The sequence below is a fragment of the Stegodyphus dumicola genome, chromosome 6, assembly GCF_044657685.1.
Source record: "Stegodyphus dumicola isolate Sdum_Otavi_A_Nest chromosome 6, ASM4465768v1".
In the NCBI taxonomy this organism is placed as follows: domain Eukaryota; kingdom Metazoa; phylum Arthropoda; class Arachnida; order Araneae; family Eresidae; genus Stegodyphus; species Stegodyphus dumicola.
Window position 1 is genome coordinate 62,796,750 of NC_140773.1, and position 21,294 is coordinate 62,818,043.

At 33.0% G+C, this 21,294-nt stretch overlaps 1 protein-coding gene across 6 annotated transcripts in view; it reads right to left on the reverse strand.

Annotated features, from left to right (window-relative positions):
* Window positions 1–21,294, reverse strand: part of LOC118201834 (uncharacterized) — a 277,211-nt gene that overhangs the window by 104,270 nt on the left and 151,647 nt on the right. The window contains exon 2 of one of the 6 annotated variants that reach the window (XM_085818399.1): window positions 5,681–5,721. The exons of the other annotated variants lie outside the window; for them this stretch is intronic. The gene's annotated coding sequence lies outside the window, so the exon portion shown is untranslated. The remainder of the gene's footprint in view (window positions 1–5,680; window positions 5,722–21,294) is intronic. 6 annotated transcript variants of the gene reach the window in all.

Genomic DNA, 21,294 nt, shown 5'->3' on the forward strand with positions numbered 1-21,294 from the left:
GTTTTGAATTATGTGAGATACATTCATACATACAAACATACATACATTTGTACGCCAAAAAAAAAAAAAAAAAAAAAAAAAAAAAAAAAACCAACTGAATCTATTTTAAATCAGTTTTATAATTCGTTTGGGGAAAGAGAGTCCTTTATCTGTCCTTACATACAGATGTCACGCAAAAACATCGTTAAATTGCATTCGATAGCGATCAAAATGGATATTTTCGTTGAAATATGGTACCCGGAATTTTTGAGATTACAATACCTTAGTTCGTAAAAGGAAGTACTTCATATACATTTAATATTATATATATATATTGTTATTATTTATATTACATACATATATATTATAACAGCTCAGAAACATTAAATGCTAAACTAAAATTGATTACAGTTCGAAAAAGAAAATTTTTTCCTAAAAAATGAAGTAATGACTTGAGATGGAGCGTTCTTTATCAAATCGTTTTCATTACGACTACAATTATAATGGACAACTTTCTATAATATTTTTATTATGATTCTAGACGAACGGGATGACTGCAGGAGCATGTTCATGATTTTCTCCAAGTGTAACGCGTCTTATACCAGGCAGTTTCTCTTAGCAAGTCTTCCCCGAAGGCATCCTTTCCCTTAGGCAGATAGCTCCACTGTGCTTTCCCATAATATATCTTTATTATGATGCTCTAGACAGAGAAATACAACTGAAAATAAGCAGCGATTAGGGGCACCGACATGCTCCACTGTTGTTGATTCATACATAACTTCTGACTTCCTGAAAATGTTAGTATTATAGTCTACTTTTGATAGGAATCTTTGCAATAGCACAAATAGTTAATTAAAATGCACTTTATATGTTATTTATATTATATGTTATATTTTTTAATAAAACAAGCTTGAGGATGGAAATTTGAGAAAACCGTGAATAGGAATATATATATTTATCTTATTTGAGCGTGCTTATCGATACTCCCTACATTTATAACAAAGACCGCCTGTTTTCCTATACTCAATCTACATTGTCTCACAAAATGCATAATACTGCAAGTGTTACAAGGATAATAATATATAATACATCCAAAACCTAAAAACGTTTTTGTATTAGTAAATCTGCCCAGATTGTAAGGCGCAAATGCTGAAACAGTTGTCGTTACATATTTTACACATTCGTAACATACTCACTTTTGTCAGAAGTATTTCAGTATTTCTAGGCTATGTGGTTCGCCTATAAAGTTTTGCGCTATAATTATCTCCAAAAATATTTTCAGTATATTTAAAGAAGTAAAATCTGCGTATAAATGCTGTGCAACTGAAATCAGTATTGTTCAAGAGACAAGTCTACTTTTAATTTACAGTTAATTTAGTCAACCTAATTTTAAGAGTTAGCTGTGGCCTAATTAGCACTGTAGAAGTCGCTATTTTCAACAGACATACATGAAAATGATGGCAAAAAAATAGATTAATAAACATTGGAGAAGATTTTACTCCTAGGAAAAATTCCTTTATTCCACTTATATTTTCAACTTGAACCATACTATGTCGTCAGCTTTATCCTTGAACTGAATACATGGTCAATCATTATAAGAATTACGAAGATGTCAAATAAAATGTCAAAGTTTAATAGATTAAAGAGATACTGCTGAAGAATTTCCTAAAACAAGTTTTTATATGTCACTAATTTTCAGCTTAACCACGTCATGTCGTCAACTTAGACCTTGAACTTAACATATATACGCACCCGGCCAATCATTACAAGAATTGCGAAGATGCCACATAAAACGTCAAAGTTTATCTCAAGAGCAAAATGTCAAGTTCATCAAAGAGGCCTATTTAGGGTTGAACTACGCTGATATCCTCTCGTAGAAGCCGGCCACTAGGAAAAAAAAAAGAACGTTGATCCCGAGAGGAAACAGGAAAACGAATTTTTTTTTTTTTAACTTGTTTTGGTTAGTTAAATATCTAGAACACTGATCTCCTAATGGCTAATGTCATTCACAATTCCAAGGCACATTTATAACTAGCGTACATACTAATTAATAATGCACAATACCATAAAGATATTATTCCAAAATGATAGCTATTTAACATACAAAATTCTTGTTTGAAGTGAAGCAAAAGATTACATAATTCACGCATACACAAAATTGATGAGTAGTCATATAAGAAACAAGTAGAAAGTAAAAAAAAAAAAAAAGAGCAACATTAAATATGTGGGGGAATAAGCATACGTAAGATGAATACTTATGATAAAAAAACAGATACTAGCAAAAATGTGGGTACTACTTATTTCTATTACAAAATACTGTGGCTCACGTGGACTGCACATCACAACAAGGCAACCTGAGAATAAAATGGAATATAGTACAGGTAATCCCAGAATGGATGTGGTACAATGTGATCTTTTCCTCTGATGATTACAGCTCCAGGTTTTTGGTAAACAAAGAAATTTTAAAAAATAGCAGTAAAAAGTATTAAAGTTGCCTGGAGTTTTAATTTGATTTTCCTTGAAATGAAGCTAAAGAATATACAGAAAAAGATGCAGATTAGCCACAGAATGCTTTAAAGGAATGGAAACACTCTCGTCTACCTTTAAAGTAGTCATAAACTATCTGCCCTCGTTCATCCACAATACCACCATTCATTGGCTGGGAAACTTCTAATCATATTATGTCACAACATTCAACTTTGTTACGAAGGAACAATGTCATTATTCAGAGCGTTGTTTTGACTTTGGGAGTTGGCAGTTGGAAAAGGCAGCGGAGTTGAACAGGTAATTAGTCGAGGGTGGGGACAGGATTGGTTTGCAAATACATCCGGGTAGTACATCTTCGGCGATTTCACGTCTTGCCTCTGACCCAGTTTCATAGGGTTCCTTCGCCCAAGTGGTAGGAAACACGCAACTCTGTTGCAAAACGGTACGGCACTCGGGGAAGACTGGAAAGCGAAGATCTCTCTCTATGAATCCACCTACAGTTTGGCATTACATTCGCTCATGAGAGAAACAGGTCAATGAGCTAACTGCACTAGATTTTAAGTTCTTAACTTAAACACCTCGGCGCATACGATCATGATGGGAATATTTAAGGGGTCATTTTGTACTTAAACAAAGCAAAGACGTATTCGAGAAATTTTTTCGATTTTAACAGACTCACAGCTGAGCAGAATACTACTCAAAATCGGTGAAATTTTGAATTTCGGAAGAAAATGTTTATATTTACCCTGATATGTAAAATTTTGCACTGGCTTAAAATATCGCTAACAGAAATTTAACTAGACGGTTATTGAAGGACTTAACACATTGTTATAGAAACTGTTCCAGAAAGATTGCACAAATATGGATGTTTTGAATGTTTGATCGCATGAAATGAACCGTATGTGGGTTTTTCACAACACAAACATTTGGCAATGTCTATCTTTTTAGTAAAAAACATAAATGGAGTGCATACGGAGGAAACAAAAGAGAAAATTACTTCTTACAGCCAAAAATACTCAGGAAAAAACAATTCAATCATCATATAACTGAAATTACTTACATGTCATTAATCAATATCTTGTTAAAGGATATCTACATACATTAAGATTTCGAATGCAAATTTCTGATAAGACATCGTTAGTATTATTAAAGTAGCAATTCAGGATCAGTAGGTTCAAATTACCATTCTCAGAAATGCTCAAATTATTTCAAAGTTTTGTATTTAATGAAATTTAGTTTTATATGATCTCTAAAATCGACGCTTACTCACTGGCTAAAAGTTGTTTAAGTAATACAATTTTGATAACTATTTTTTCAACTTGACATATTATGAATACGTTTATTTAAAAAAATTAAAGAATTAAAATTTTAAATTCACATATTTTTACGAAAAGTGCAACGCGACCTAAATTAACGCTAAACTTACACATTTCTTAAATTGGAAACACGGACCTACGGTTTGTTTTGGTTTATTTGATTACGGCAAAGCTCACGAGGGCTATCTACCTAAAGGGTGGGACATCTTTGTGAAGGACTTTTCATGGCTCGTATCTACGTTACACATGGGGAAAACCACAAAACAGCCATGCAGCTAACCCCCTGGCGTGGAATCAAACCCATGCCGAACTAATATTCAGGGACTTTGTCGAACTATATTAAGCGATATTCAGCAACTTTATTGCTCGGCCGCTGCTGGGCCCTCACGGACCTACGACAAACTATTCAAGAGATATTTTATGACACAATCGTTTCCAAATACTCTACATACGGTAGCTGAAAAATACTGCATAATATTTTTAAGTAGAGGTAATAAAAAGAGAGAGGTATTCTTAAAAATGACAGAACAATTGAAAATCTTTTAAGCATAATTATATATGCATAGCAAAACAATTACTAAACATAGATAACTTTATTGAATATGTGCACTTAAAACATAAATTATATTTTTAAACCGGTAGTTTAGTACTATTCTTCGAATCATTTAATTTTAGACAGTCAACTGATTGTGTGCTAAGCTTCCATTAATCCACCATTGAATCGAGAAAAATTATCCGATATAAATGGAACAAAATAACCTACATTTGCAACCCGACACTAACCTTTACCTTACCTTACCTATTTGCCCTCTTAACTTTGCTCTCGTCGTTTGCGATTAACCTGATTCACTGCATCTGCAAGACTGCTAACAATTCTAACCTCTAAAATTGACCACTCGTCCTCAAATAACCTAGCTTCACGTGCTGGCGTACCTGGCGTAGCCTAGCTTCACATGCTGATCTAACAGTAAACAACTTAATAGGTTGAGTTTATATGACAATAGATATAAATAGAAGTGGAGAAATTTCATAAACATAACATTCAAGAAATGTTTTATTACATAAGAATATCGATCTCTATAAAGCACCTATTTCATCATTTATACTACATACGTATGTCCATGCTCATACTAATGTGCATGTTTCAGGCGAACTTATTTTACGAAGCTGAACACATGATCGGTTTCAAAATACACAAAAAATCTTAAGGGCATGATTGCAACAAAATGGCAGACATTTACAGGCAAACTTTTCGCAATTTTTAGTGCTTGCTAAAGCTTCAGATCCGGAATAAGAAATAAGTACCACTATCCCTTTTGTAATGTCTAAATAACAAAGTCAATAAAAAGAAGGCGTTTCTTTCAATGCAAAAATATGAAAAGTGAAAAATTATATTCAATAAAAAGTGAATAATGTACATTTATCCATGTTATGGAACAGAAGTAAGTTATCTTGTTACTAAATGCTTATTTTGAAAAACATAAAAACAAAGAAGGCCGCCCATGAACCACATAAAAGTATGAACTATACACACAGTTCGATCAAGAGAGTCTAAACTCAAAGTACAGCGTTCTTAGGGCCCAACGTCTATCTTCCTCACTTTTACGCGGGAAAAACAGGATTATTAAGAATTACAAAATAATTAGGGGGCCCATAAAATCTGGGGTCCTAGAGGTACAATATGATGAACAGCAAAGCCTTACAATTCATAACGTTAGGAAAACCATACACCAGATAGCAAGAGGAATTTCATACGCTGTTAAAAATGTGATTTCGCTGATTATTCCAAATATCATTATGGAAATAAAACAAATTGGCGCATTCCCAAAAACATTCTAAGCTACAAATTTATGTTTAGAATGAAGCAAAGTTAGAATTACTTTCATAAGTTAACTTACTTGTATGTCTTAGGCACTAGTACCAAGTAAATAGAACTTACCTGAAAAGAAAGAAAAATGAAATTTAGAATATATATATATATATATGAATACATTGAGTGCAAAAACTGCACTGTGCATTATAATCAAGTTCGTACTCATATTGTTCACTGTAACTTATTCTACACGAATAAGCTTTGTTTGAGATACAGCGCTAATACAAACAGATCAAAGAATACTAATGACACCTATGTCTATCTACCTCCGTTAAAAAATTTAAAAAAAAAAAAAAAAAAAAATTTAAAAAAAAAATCTGAAATGTTTCAGATTTTAAATTACGTCCAAAGGAGCGTTTTTTAACATTTTGTGTGTTACCTTTCTTTATTAAATATCATGTTCCTCGCACTTAAACCATAAGATCCAGTGCAACAGCAATATCGCAAAATAGTTTTAAAACGAGCATATCTTTAGAATTTCCGATACAGAGACTCACGCGCTGGAGATAAAAATGTTTTTTCTGCACAACGTTGCCATTGCTCGCTTTGAAATCTTTGAGTTTGTTAATCAAAAATTCGTCAAAGTTTTAAAAAATAGGAAATCGATCATAAAACAAATTTCAAATTTCAAATTTGGTCTTCCACATGCTCATATTCGTTGGAGGATTACGTTATTCAAAATTCGATGACTCTATGTACCGTTATTTTATGACAATGTGAGAAATATACATACATTTACGCAGATTTTCATTATTTAATTTCTTCAAATATAATGCAGGACTCTAACATTTTGTGGCAACAGTTTGAAAAGTGAACCAACATTTATGAGTCCGACGCAAAATGCCAAAACGAAAGTAATAGTCCTTCGGGACTCAAGTCCCTTTGGACTAAAAACACTTTACTGCAAGTATTTTTATAAAAATCGAGGCTTAATTAATTAAATTTTTTTTAAGTAGTAGTTAAAACAAAGTGAAATTGTCGTTCATTCGAAAGCAGATATAGCTTAATTATTAATACCTTAAATTTGTGGCTATACATCATTATTTTCTTAAATTTGTGGCTATATCGCGAATACTCTCTTTCGGGACATCGACTGAAAGTGGATCAAACCTTACTTTACCGGTACCAACCAAACACTACTTATTTGTTTCTAAAATTATGCGTAGGTTTCAGTGTTTGATATCCTGGATCAGTTAATCATTCTTTTCATTTTCCTCCACTTCGTATTTTAATTTGAGGTTTGACCTTGAACATAAAATACTTAAATGACTGGATAATTTAGATAAGTGGGTTTTGAATAATCGGTATTTTGCTGTATTTCCTTAACGTGTCAAAAAGTGCTTCTGTATCTTATGAGCTTTATTTTTCAAGCAAATTGAAACAATATATTGATTCGGGTTTGCAATTAAATAATTAAGAACGCATATATTTTTAATAATATCATGAATGTACTAATAAAAGGTATCTCTAATACATTTAATGGCTATATTTTTCGTGCGAGAATTTCACTCCTATTTTCCCATAATTGAGGGTCTACTGCAAAACTTAATAGCTATCTAAAACATTAAAGAAATATACAAAACTTTCTCTACTTCATATATGTATATTTTTTTTTAATTTTCAGTTATCAGTTTCTCTATATGATGCAAAACATGACTAACGGTTTATTGTTAAATGCACTGTGTGTTTCTCTTAGCACACTGCTTTTTAACTCATACATAGATGACTTAAAATTCGTATGTACATATAAAAAATTCACTATTGATTTCTATAGCAGATTGTCTAGTATGAGTTTTCACGGCGATACTCAGGTAGAAATAACACTCAAAATTCATTCGCCGCAAAGTCGAAACGAATTCAGACCTACTAATGGGCGAATTGATCCTTCACGAAATAAAGCCTGACGGTTTTCATCGCCTTTGTCAGATACCTTCGCATGCTTTGCATCATCGATTAAACAATAACAATTATTATAACGAGTCATATCAAATTAAAGAATATTATTACGAAGTGATCACAACGCCGCGCTTTTAAAAAATGTCATAGCCGTTAGATGCTTTTGCTGACTTATCATAATGTCCATACGTCTTTACAATAAATTTAATATTATATTAATTGTATTATTAATTATATTAATTTCCAATCCCGTTAATATACAGTGTGCATGCGCTAACTTAAATCGGCAATGTTTTAATAGTTACAGGCGAAAACAATTTTCTTACTTCATAATACATCTTGAAAAAGCTTTTTCAGAAGCTCAAGAATTAATCAAAATTTTCAGTTAAAAAATATGAAAATCATATAAAAATGCTATATTCGTAAGCATACACTGTTAAGAACTCAATATAATTCAGCAGTAATGACATTCTAACGAAGTTCAAAAGGACAAAGCAATAAATGTTTCGTTTTTGCATAAGTCTTTTATACCACATTCAAGAGATATCTACCTCAAAACAGGGTTTTCAATATTCATCAGAATGATATGGAAAGTCGACCTTCAAAAGAGACTGCAAAGGCTCTAATATGCCTTCGGCTAAACTAATACATGAGTATTCATCGAAAAATGATTGCGTCGAGGTCAATTACTGGTAAACTTGGAAGTACACAACATCCAGGATGAGCCAAGCACAACATATTGGAACCATCATGCATCCTAGCGAAAATTCGCACATTAAATTGTAACACTTGGAAGATATGGCAACTAAGTGCCACGATTGGTATCTTTCGTTTCCACATTTTCATTTGGAACTGACAGGAAATAGCGCAGTGCTTTGTAATTACACTCGGCTACGGTCAGATGAACAAATCTGAACATCAGATCTTTTCCGCGGAGAAACCGAGCGTGCCACAGACTTATTAATTCGATCAAGCAAGAAGCAATCGGTGATGAATGCAGTTTTCTGCAATTGAAACTGATGACTATGCTTAAAAGGATGAGATTGTCAATTAAAAAAAAATCAATAATAACCCCAAAACTGCCTCGTTAATTAACTGGCATTCGTTGAAATGTCGGTCATTGGATTTCGTACACTGATTTTGTTTAATAAAAGAAGCAAGTAATTTCAGATGTTTCACTGGATCTGCGTGAAATACTCCGAGTACATGGCTGTTTCTTATCATATTCGTATAAAATAATTAATGAAATCATCCGGTTTTTCTTTGCTGTTATGTTTTAGAATGGTCACATTTATTATGCTCTAAAGCATTTGATAACATCCCACTGCCTTTCTTTTTTGTTAATTGACGGAAATTATGTAGATAAGTAGTTATAGAAACTATAATGAAGAGCAGCACTTTGAGAAAATTGTTGTATTTGTTGACGATACGTTAGAGGATTATCTGCCTAGCGTGGACTGTCATTGAGAATTTTGACGGAAAATTTGCTCTTCGTATTAATGTATTCTTAAGGATAATCCCTAAAACCTTTAAATGCCAAACGGTTTTTCCACTAGGAATACAATCAAATATAAATTATTTACATACAGATAATCCTCGAAACATCCACCAAAATCAATCAATTAAACAGGTAACACACTCTTAAATACAAGAAGTAAACGGTTAATAAATTCGATACAAATAACAACCTCAGGAAAACTAAGTTTAATATGTAGTGCGACAAATACTTTTTTCTCAGCTTTAAATTATCAAAACCTCATAGACATTATAGATGATTTCACTCCAGTTCAGAAAACTACAGCATTTGTTAAACAACAGATTCACAGAGCTTGTACGATTTTTATGCCACCAACTAACATACGAAAACGATTAACAAAAATATAAATCTGAAGAACATAGCTGAGCTAAAACAACAATCAGCGAAGTAAGGAAAGCATATGTCATAAATTATTTTACTTTTAAAAAAATCCTCCTAATTTAATGTAAATGCAATGATAGCGGGCACTCGTCCAGCCATGGACATGATGTATTTAACCAGCTACAATTGAAAAAAAAAAAAAAAAAAAGAAGTCTTAAGACTTTCTAGTCTTTTGGAAAACTGATGCTGTTTTCTCCACTTACATTTTCAATATATACATACTTCCTTTAATTCAAACTGCTTACAAATACTCAGTTCTTTTAGTCCAAAACGTCAACTACTGCATCATTATTCACAATCGATACACTGAATTTTTCGTAAAATAAAGAAATAATTGAATATACTGAATGATTTCGTAAAATAAAGAAAACAGTAGGATATCTGAATCTAAAATAATAGGCTATAATAAAAGGTTAATATTAAATTAATCCTGTAGTAAATATTATCAGTCGAAGTCATGACTTTGATCCTACAGAATTTAGAAGGCATTATACATTCAGACGCAAAAGTTTAATAAAAATAAAAAATAAACCTTACATGACCTTAAAACGTTTGACGATTATGTTCTATAAGGCCAGCGATGATATATGTATGGTACGTAGAACTTCATCTGTCTAACTGCCAATCTGATATGCTACACTTTCATTTCAAGAGTGGCTTCAAGCTGCGCAGTTAATGTTTTCGTTGAACTGTAAATTGCAACTAAAAGCTGCAAGTTAAACGACAAAGCTCTCTTGAACTCAATTACGGACTCGTTCACCCAACTACGATTTGGCTCCGTTACAAGAGATTTTCGCAGTCAATAATTTTTTCTATCGCTAGTTTTTCTTCCAAGTACAGAAAAGCAATCAGTGCCGCATCACTCATGGATATACATGAAATAAGTCTTCGAGGAAACAATAAATTACATTTTAGTAGTTTAGGCCTTTCTTTTTTAAGTTTTTACAGGAAGACTTCCAAAAATATCTAACATATCTAAACATCACTACAAACACGGCTGAATTTTAATTTAAATAGTTTCTTAATTGTAACATTTCTTAATAAGTAAATAATTAGCAATAATTAAGTAATAATTTCTTAATAAGCACACACACACGCGCGCATATACTGAAACATTCCAATTTAACTGCACTTTTACTTCCTCATTCTCTTAGCTAGATCACAACTGTTTCGCACTTCTTTCGTTCTCAAAAGAATTCAGTTTTATAAGAAACATGGATAAGAGATAGAACTTAACTGAAATGTATTAGCCTACGCGAAATTGATTAATTAAAGGTGCACAAAACTAATTTTTGAAATAATCCAGTCACTACATGAGCGCCTATCCAGCTTTCGATCTCCTAATCAAAAACGGATAAATTCATTAATAAATTTAATTACATAAATCACTACTTAAATTTAATTAAATGTGTGATAGGAATCAGACAGTATGATGATATTTCAACAATTAACCAACGCTCAAAGCAATATCTGTGGCTCTGCTTGAGCTATTTTTAGCTCTTTCTCTTTCTTGTCTTTCTTGTCAAATAATAATAATAATAATAATTTTAAAAAAAAAATCTGAAAGGTTTCAGATTTTAAATTACGTCCAAAGGGGCGTTTTTTAAACGTTTTGCGTGTTACCTTTATTTATTAAATATCATGTTCTTTTATTAATTTTAAAATGAGCATATCTTTAGAATTTTCGATACGCAGTTCCGCGGCCGCCGGAGATAAAAAAGTCTACCCCCCCCCTCGTAGAGTATTGCTATTACTATTACTCGTTTTGAAATCCTTCAGTTTGTTAATCAAAAATTCGTTGAAGTTTTTACAAATATGAAATCGATAATAAAAAAAATTTCAAATTTCAAATTTGGTCTTCCACATGCCCATATTCGTAAGAGGATTACATCATTCAAAAATCGATGGCTCTATGTACCGTTGCTTTATCACAATGCGAGAAATATACCAACCTTTATGCAGATTTTTCATTATTTAATTTCTTCAAATATAATGCAGAACTCTAACATTTGGTGGCAACAGTTTGAAAAGTGAAACGGACATTTATAGTGATTCAACGCAAAATCGCAAAACGAAAACAATAGTCCTTCAGGTACAAAGCCCCTTTGGACTAAAAAAAAATTGCAACATAGGTTTAAGTTTTCCTCTTCATTTAGACTCTTTACTTACAATCAATTTTATAAGCTGTTATTTAAAAGATCTTTATGAAATACGTTTTGTTAGTTACTGCTTGAACCATCTTCAGGAACTACTAAAAATTACAGAATGCGTTGCTTCGCAGGAATGCCCATAAACTTCGTATTAACTTGTATTACAATTTTTAAGATCATAAATATTTTATTGAAAAATGAATTCAAAATGGGATTTAAATTTTCTTTCGGAGTTGTCCTACTTACCACCACAAAGAGAATTTGAAATATGTTTTAGTTTATTCATAAATTAATCCATGTTTATTATTCTAGGTAAGTTTTCTTAATATTACGGAAACAAAAACCTTGTGCTGCGCGTGTTCTTAACTAGATAGACTTGTTGTGACGGATAATTCACCGATTTTACAATACAATTCAACTTAAAACTAAATACAATTCAAGAACAGTAACATTTAACGGTTAAAAGCCTATCCATCACAATGAAAAAAAAAGTGTGGAGCTTGTAAATATAAGCACATTCGTATATAATTGATAACAATCATTATTTAAGGAATATTTAGGCTTTCTTTAAAGCTACGTTCTTCTAACAAATTTTCATACATTCTAGCATTTAAGATGTTTAATTAAGACTTATTTACGAATATGAAAATGGCTATCACTTCAAACCATGTTGCGTAAATCCTAAAAATCATCAAACGAAACAATTTACTCGTGATAAAATTAATAATTAAAGTGCGGCCTGCTCGGGGACCATGCACAGGTGTTGCCCAAAATTTCCAAAAAGTAAAGTAGGAAAATGCTGCTTTATTATAGAAGTAGTCGGTTTCTCTGGCAAAGCCACTCCAAGACATATTCCATTGATTCACACCTTGAAAATAAGCCAACTCTCAGCTGCAAAGTTGAATGTATATGCTCAAATGCACATACAACCAACATTTAATCAATACCAAGTTTATTAATTCTATTGAGGACTGAAGTAGACTTATTACTTCATAAGAAATACACTAAGGTTATTTTTCTAAAGGAATTCGTCTTAATTATTACAGAAAGTTAAGATGTTCTCAAAAATATCGCTTCCGAGAGCCTCTCTGATACATAATTTCAAACCAACTTTTGCTGAAATCGCATATGCCATAAACACAAGAGATAAGAGAATTATTTCTTTCTAAGGCATCCAGCAACGATATTCTAAGTGTTCCTACACCAATATATTGGTACTTTAAAAAAATCTTAGAATTATCATCTGTTATCGCATTAGTTTTTATTTTTATTTATAATTATTCGCATTGAACATGTTAAACTGAGATAAGCCATTAGGCCTGGGTGCTCCATAAAACTCCTTGTAACAATATGAGTGAAACATCAGGATTAAATCCCACGAAAAGGTGAATCCTTTGGAAGAAAAGGAAGATAATTTTCAGCCACAAATATCTTCGAATGGCCACGATCATTCAAAATGATTACACAGTCACAATTAGTCACTTTTCCTTATTAAGCTTATCATAGCGTTTGTTGAAAACCACAATGTAATCACCCAAACAAGTCAGAACTTTCACTAAGTTTCTGTTATAGAAAGCAGACAGTAAGAGGTAATAGTTTACGCCGGTATTCTTTACGGGAGCGAAGCAGAGTGAGGAGATTTATCTATTGGACAATACATTTTCGCCTCCATAAGCAATTTTTTTGCATAAAAATTTGGTGATAGAAGCATTTTATGCCTCTATCACCACTGTTGTCTGTTGTACATTTGTCTCTGATATTTTGACTCATCTGTTCACACTTTAAGTTAAAGTGGATTCTACAGAAGCATTATCAAGGCCAACAAGCTGACTGCATTGTCATTTTCGTAGTTTTCTCCATGTGTAGCATGGATACCAACCCGGTTTCCGTAGAAAGTCCTCTACGAAGGCATACCTCCTCTTAAGGAGGTATGCTACTCTACCGTGCTTTGTCCTAATCAAATAAATCAAAGCAAATCAAACCTACAGATACATATTTAGCTCATACCAGTTCTTGTTGCAATGATCTTCTTTGCGGTAATAACCCTTTTTAATGTCCTCATATCGACAAGTTTCATTTTCCTTCCATAATTGTGTCTCACAAACAATTTTTAGCCACATACATTCTGCGGTATCATGACTTTCGCTGTGTCATCTCTCAACAACACAGTAATTTCAAAACTGATGGGCACTAACTATAACTACATGAGCATCTCACATTTGCCCTTTTTGAAAGTCAAATCATCCATTTTATTTTCATAGTGAACTGTTTTTCTATAAACCTTAAGTCAGAATATACTCAAAAATAAACTACAGATAATACGCAAAACAAATACATAAAAATGCGGCAGATGTTTCCGTGATTTATTCTGTAGCTAGGAAAAACGAAACTGACTAGCATGATGATGTTAATACTGAACAACCTTAAGGCATTCTACTATATATGTCCTCTCCATTTTGGGGAATTGTTAAATGCCGTGCTGCTACAATGAATCTTTGGATTCCAGGATTAAGAATTTAAATATGCAGCTTGTACGGGGGAAAGTAATATTCTTTTTTTCCATAACAATTCAACACAATCTACAGCTTCGCAATGCATATCAAATCACTGTAATTAACACACTATCAAGGGATTATTTAGATCACGGAGGCAAGCTACAAGCAATGAAATAATAGCAGTTTTCCAAAACAGCTCTGATGAGATGACCAAGATCCAATCATATAATGTTATAAAAAAGTGTTCTCATTGACCGGTTTTAGCAAAAGAAGGGATAGGAAAAACGTTTGGCTGGTGTCAGTCTCCTCACAACTCACATGTAGAGGACAACATGTCCTATTTAAGAACAATCTTAACAAAAGTGCCCAATTCCAACTCATTTCGGATTCATAATTACACGGCCGCAGACAGTTCTTTTGTTTCGAACATTATACATATAGCGTGAGATAATTCGCCATTTCTTTTGTTTCGCAGATTTCACGGTACCAACACCTTTGTTCGAAAATTCCATTATCTTTGTTATATATAGATATGTGCTCTAAAAAGGAGAAAAGCAATTCAGGCATAGGTTTGTTTCAGAGTGGGTACATGTTCTCACTTAAATGTTACTAAGTTTCGGAACTACTGTAGGCTAGAAATGGCTCCTATTTATTTTCTATTTCAAGGACAACTAAATGCATAAACTGAAACATAATGAGGGTTACATTTATCAAGATCAACTGTGCTTGAAATGGCCTTTCAAAGCCATCGATGGAATTACCGTAATTTCTCTTTATAATGCTACTTGATATAACGCAATTCCGGATACAGCGCGATCCTTCTAAAAATGCTATTTGCAGCAAAACAAGTGAAATTATTGGCGAAGGAATATGATGATAAAACGAAATCGAGAATAGGTAAGGAAGAAGTGTGAAGAGTTGTAAATGAAAAACAATACATAACGGAAATAAAGAAACTAATACAGCAAGGAGTCAACCGGCATCTTGAAGATGTCAATACATCAAGAAAAAATCAAACATGGATTCCATTAAAACCACACAATTATCCGAAATAAAAAATTTTATTTTTGCAAAAAAAAAAAAAAAAAGAAAAAGAAAAAGAAGACGACGACGACCGAGTGGCAGACAGATGAAAAATTCAAATACACAAAATACTACACAATATGAACATTTTTTGCACATTTATATTAAGTTCTTCCTTTCACCATTTTTTACAGAGAGCGAACCAACCTCAGAAAAGAATTCTGATATAGATTAACTAAAACTGCAAGTGATAAGTCAATGTTTAAATAAAATCTTACAATATACTTCATGCGCCAAATGAGCTTACCAATATTTATCTTCTGGCTTTGTCTACTTGTGAAATTATACTCGATATCTGTGGAAATGCATGAATAATGGCTACACCAATACATAGAAATATACACTTGCCCATGGAGACAAGAGAACTATTCCTATTTACATCATTTCACCAATCCTCATTTTCATATTTATATTCTTTTGATATTTACTTTCAGATAAATATTATGGTATGATATTATGGTCAGATATTTATTATGGTATGTCAGATAAGTATCCTGACATTCAGAAGGAAGGAAACTTTATAGTTTTTATATTATTTTTACAATGCATATTATTTTTAGAAGTTTTGGGGGGAAAATTAACAAACATTTAAAATAACAGTGAAGGAAATTGTTGATCATTCTGGACCGAAATTCGTTTCCTTGTATCTTCCAATTGTAAACACTTCTTTTTAAAAAAAATTTTATGACGAGAAATTTTTCTATCAATTTTTCTTCTTACTAAGAGTCGGATCAACATAATAATCAGCCGTTAAATTTTTCTTCAAAGATTAAAACAATAAAAAAAAGCAAAGAAATATATTCCCCTGAATTTGGCAAACTGTTTTAATAATAGATTTATGAATATTAATTTTATCATGGAAACAAAACGAACTGATAACGAAACCATTATATTTAGTAAAAACTTCCACCTTTCCCATCAGAAACCCCACACTAAATATATTTACTTCTAGAAAAACGTTTATTCTGTTCTTGTAAATCAGAAAAGTAGAGTGCTCGTGCCCAGGGTTACTCGTTTGACGCCCATATTCTTGTAAGGCATTCGATAATTACATGAACCCGCGGATAATTACTAACGATATATATACGATTAAGTGTATACGATTTACAGCAGTACGGGAATATTTCATTGATAGTGTTGTGAATTTTGTAAATTTCTAAACAATTTTAATAAAATTATATGTGTAATTGTAATATTTTTAATTTCAAAATCTAGAGCGTAGCTTTGGTGGAAAAGTAAGAATACATCCGAAAGTGTATTTAACATTGAGCAAATGACTATCTCGGTAAAGATTGGCGAGATTTTTATTATTATGTTTTGTGGGTAACATAATAATAAAAATGATGTTTTCCATCGATACCTGCACTGCATAAGCAATAAAACATCGATCGAAATCTTGCGTGTATGTACGTATTTATTTCCATTTGCAGAATTGTCATGGGAAGACAGAACTAGTTTTAGACTGCATTTAGACTGCTGAATTTAATCGTACTATGGCTCATTACAAGAAACGAAGTATAATGACGTTAATTTGCAAAACAAAACTAAAAATCATAACCAAACTGAAGTTAAACAGCTTTTTATGTTTACTTAGTTTCCACAGATATCGAGTATAATTTCACAAGTAGACAAAGCCAGAAGATAAATATTTCTACATAAAGCAAAACAAAAGTAAAACTTCCAAAAATACTGAATTAAGAATCCTGCATCTTATCCTCTTATTTTTTTACGCTTTACTGAGCATATCATTTGTACGAATCTACAAAAGTAAAACGACGAACAGGGAACCGAGGGCCGTTCAGCTGAGTCAAGATTTTTTGCTTCCACTGTATCTTCGCTCCATTTGCTGTTAGCTGACTCATGTTCCAACAAACGGCGCTTAGCTGCTTTAAAAAAAAAGTTTCTTTCTTTTTAAACACGCACTTATTAGTTGCTGTTACACGAGGGAAAACTGAAATGAGGAAACTTCAAAGAAGATTAAATGTTTCGCCACAGTATTTAAGTATTTTTACGGACACACAAATTACAAAACAAACTGTCAAGAAGGAACTACTACATTTTCTGCTTGACTCTGTGCATCGATGAAAGTTTTCTTGCTTGCTCATCGCGTCGTTTTCCACGAATGTAGGAAATTTCTCTTCAACGTAAGGATCATCAACTTTTCCTCTCATTTAACTGAGCAACTAATCGGTTAATTACTTTTCTATTTCTATTTTGTGATAATCCTTAGCAAAGAAAAAAAAAGCTCCTTCAACAAGTTCACTATTTATACCCGGACGACAATGATAGAACAACTTTCCTACATAAATTCTGTATTGCGCCCTCTGCAAACATACACGCCATCAACTAATATTAATGTGCAAACAAACACATTAACGACTACGAAAACTTCTTTCAAGGCTCTACACCAAGCATGTCAAATTTAGTACTTTAAGTCAGCCACATAATCATTATTTTGGCGGATTAAGTAATTTAATTAAACGAAATAAAGATGCAGGGCCATCTATTGAAGAAACCAAAGAGATGCAATTAATCATGAGGTACGGATTTTGAAGAAATATTGCCGGTATTAAAATATTCAAATAAAGCTTATAAGGTATTTTCTTCCTCCTTTCCGCATGCCTTCGTAGTGTAATTGGAAGCACACTCGACGCGTATTCCAGGGTTTGAGTCCCTGTCTGAGCGCCACTTGTAGAGTCGTTAGGTTTTCTTTTAAGCAGGAGCCGTGAAAATGTTCAGTGCCCTCCGAGGTTCGGAGCCTGGACCTCTCGAATAGGCGTTAAGTATGCTTCCAATTACACTACGAAGGCATGTGGAAAGGATGGAAAAGATACTTTATAAGCTGATAACTAAATCTCCAACTGACGATGTGTTTTAGACAATTTTTGAGTACAATAACAAAATTAAAAAAAAAAAAAAAAAAAAAAAAAAACCAACACTTGTAGTGAACCAACGCAAAATGCCAAAACGAAATTAATAGTCCTTCTGGGCAGATTGCCCCGTGGGACTAACAATTGTTCAGATACGAGCTATGATTAGCGATAGAAGATTTCTTGATGTTTCCTTTCATTCCATTTGTTAACTGGTATTATGAGAAATTAAAAGGATTTTCCTCTTATGATCTTGTGCTGCAATGGTTAGCGCACCGAACCAGTTATTAAGAGGTCCTCTGTTTAGCTCCGGACGACAGCACATTTTTTTAAAATTTCTTCTCCGTAACAAATTAATGCTTTCCATGGTACATTTCTGGCCAAAATGCTGCAAATTATTTGCTCCTCACAAGGCTGCAACATTACCCCACGGAAAGGGCTGTGTATCAGGTGCACGAAATTTAATTACAGGGGGTCTTAATCAATGAGTCAACCGCACAAGACCGAATTCCAAAACCAACTTTTCCATGCCCCATCTAAATATATGAAGAGTGAAAACAACAAAGAAAAACCACGAACTGCGCGACTTTCCATTCCCCTCTTTTCTAAGAACTTAACTCCAAATAAGTACACTGTTGCTAAAAAAGGGCATTCATTCTAATAAAGCAACATCTGGCTGAAACTACAAATATACATTTTTTGTCTTTCGGAATTCTGAAATTGTGCATACAAAACAAATATTGTATTAAAGAAAAATATGCTCTAAAAATAAAAATGAATTATTTTAAAGCTCATATTATATAACATTTAAAAGAATTATTCACTACAACTTGTTGATGCTATTTAGAGATACAAAATTTACTTAAAAAAGCTTTCAAGTCGTAGCTTTTAGCTGTAGATATGTATGTATATATATTTAATGTGATATTTTAACTTCCGGTATTCGTCATAGCTGAGGGTGAAGGCATGATGACGCAGCTAACAAAACTTAGCTTGAAGTATCAAAAATCTTTACTTTCAAGCATCCCAAATCATTTCTTTATAGACAATATGCTTTTCGATCATAGTGCAATACAATAATTTTTATGTACATGGGTTTTCAAAGTACGACGTAAGCATCTTAGACAGGAAAGCATAGCAGCACAGAGATGTCTGCATGGCAGAAGTTAGGAAAAGGAATGACGTAATTGCTCGCGAAGCAGTATTTATACTAGATAGGTGGATATATACAGCTAAGCTGCAATTGGTTAATTTTAGGTTTTAGTTCCCTTTGCCAAGCAACGTAATATAACATGGAAATATCTCGAATATGGGAGAACATTAAAGCTAGAATAGTTAATTTTGAGGTTGCGAATCAATTCTTAACGTAGCCAACGTGTCGATGGTTAGATTGGAAATGCTTATTGCGTTGTAATAATTTACCACGTGGATAGAAAGATGATACTTGCAGACAGATGCAGTTGTAGATTCAACATATTTTTACAATCGTACAAAGCTAAAAAGCTATGTCTTAAGACGCATAATCTCATTCACATCACTGTAGATGCAATATGCACCCCTCATTTTGAACATGCTGCAGGATGGAAATAGCAGAATGGCTTGCGGGTGCGCTACCGCTTGTCGGCGAATGCATCGATCCACGCATGCTGACGTCACTCTGGCCATACCATGGACCTTATAAGATGGATCTTATAAAGTCCATGGGCTGCACCGTCACCTCTCGAACTTGTCACATTTTCTTGTTCCAACCATTGTCGCCACAGCCGGTGCACTGTGGAAGTGCCCAGGTGTAGCTGAGATTTGCCGTATGGACCAACCTGCCCTTCTCATTCCGATCAAACTGCCTCCGCTCACGACGGCCTGAATTCTCTGCTATTACACGCGTTTTCTGAGACAAGAACAAATTTTCTACGATTATTTCCCTAGCAGAAATAACGGCACGAAAAATGAACATTCTGCAGGTTATTTCCCTTATACCTTCTTCATTGTACGGTGGAGAGCTCCACATTTCACATCATTCGCATAACTCGGTGACGTGCGTCTCTACTCTGAAATTTGAGTAATTTTCGGGCCACTCCTTCTTGGTGTTACATTTTAAATGTCGAGTAGCGTATATACAAAATTCAGTAACGAATAATTATAAAACCATTTTTTAAAAACATAATATAAGCCTGCCTAGTATATTCGGGCATTAAGCTGCTGAAAAATTATCAGTAAAGAGAGGCAATATCGAATAGATTTTGAGCATTGTAAACAATACGGGTCATTTTGACTCATTCTATAAAATTCCCCACGATGTTGGACTTAACATTGCATTTCATTTTGTCCTCCTAATCTTCAATCTTCTTCTTAAGGCAAGATAACGGAAAATGGAAAGATCTTTAGCATTTTAAGAAAATGCACTAATTCCACTTATAATAGGGGGGAAGGAAATAAGAGGAAGAGAGAAGAACAGAAAATACTAACAACAAAGAATCAGAGCCCGAAGTAACATCCTTTAGAAAAAGACATATTCAATTAAATCGTAAATCTGGCACCCAGCTAACAGTTTCCTCGAGATTATCAATCCATAAAATAACAGGAAAAAATTAATCCGTTGACGGTCGTATTTAGCAATACCAAATCGGCGTCGATGACTCAGATTGTAAGCTCTACAATTATTTTCAGTCTTCACGGATGAAGAAGATTCTCTCTTCAGGGGTTGCAACGATCGGATGATGATTCCCCAAATAAAACCTGGTGCATTTTTCCTTAAAACGCAACTTCTTAAATTTTTTTTTTCTCTAAAATAAATATAATTTCCAGTGAATGCATGTTCAAATCCTACGTTACTCTCACGTGTCACAAACTTTATACAAATATATATATATATATATTAAATTTTGCCAGAGGGCATGTTACCAACAGACGGAAGAGAAGCACCTATGAATTTTGGTTATATTATAAATATTAAAATTAGCCCAAATCAAACCACTTTATCAGAATATCTGGACAACGTTTCTCTTCTTTAAGTGAAAATAATAAATATTAATACAATTAATAATAAATATAACGATTAATATTAACAAACTAATAATAAAGTAACAAATTAATATTAACTAACTATTATCATTAACAAATAAATGAAATTCAGCACAAGTGGCATTACTCCACTTTTTAACAAAAAAAGAATAAATACGTACTTGGAAGTGCGAAAAAAGTCATCGCCAAAGAGCAGCCAAAAAGAA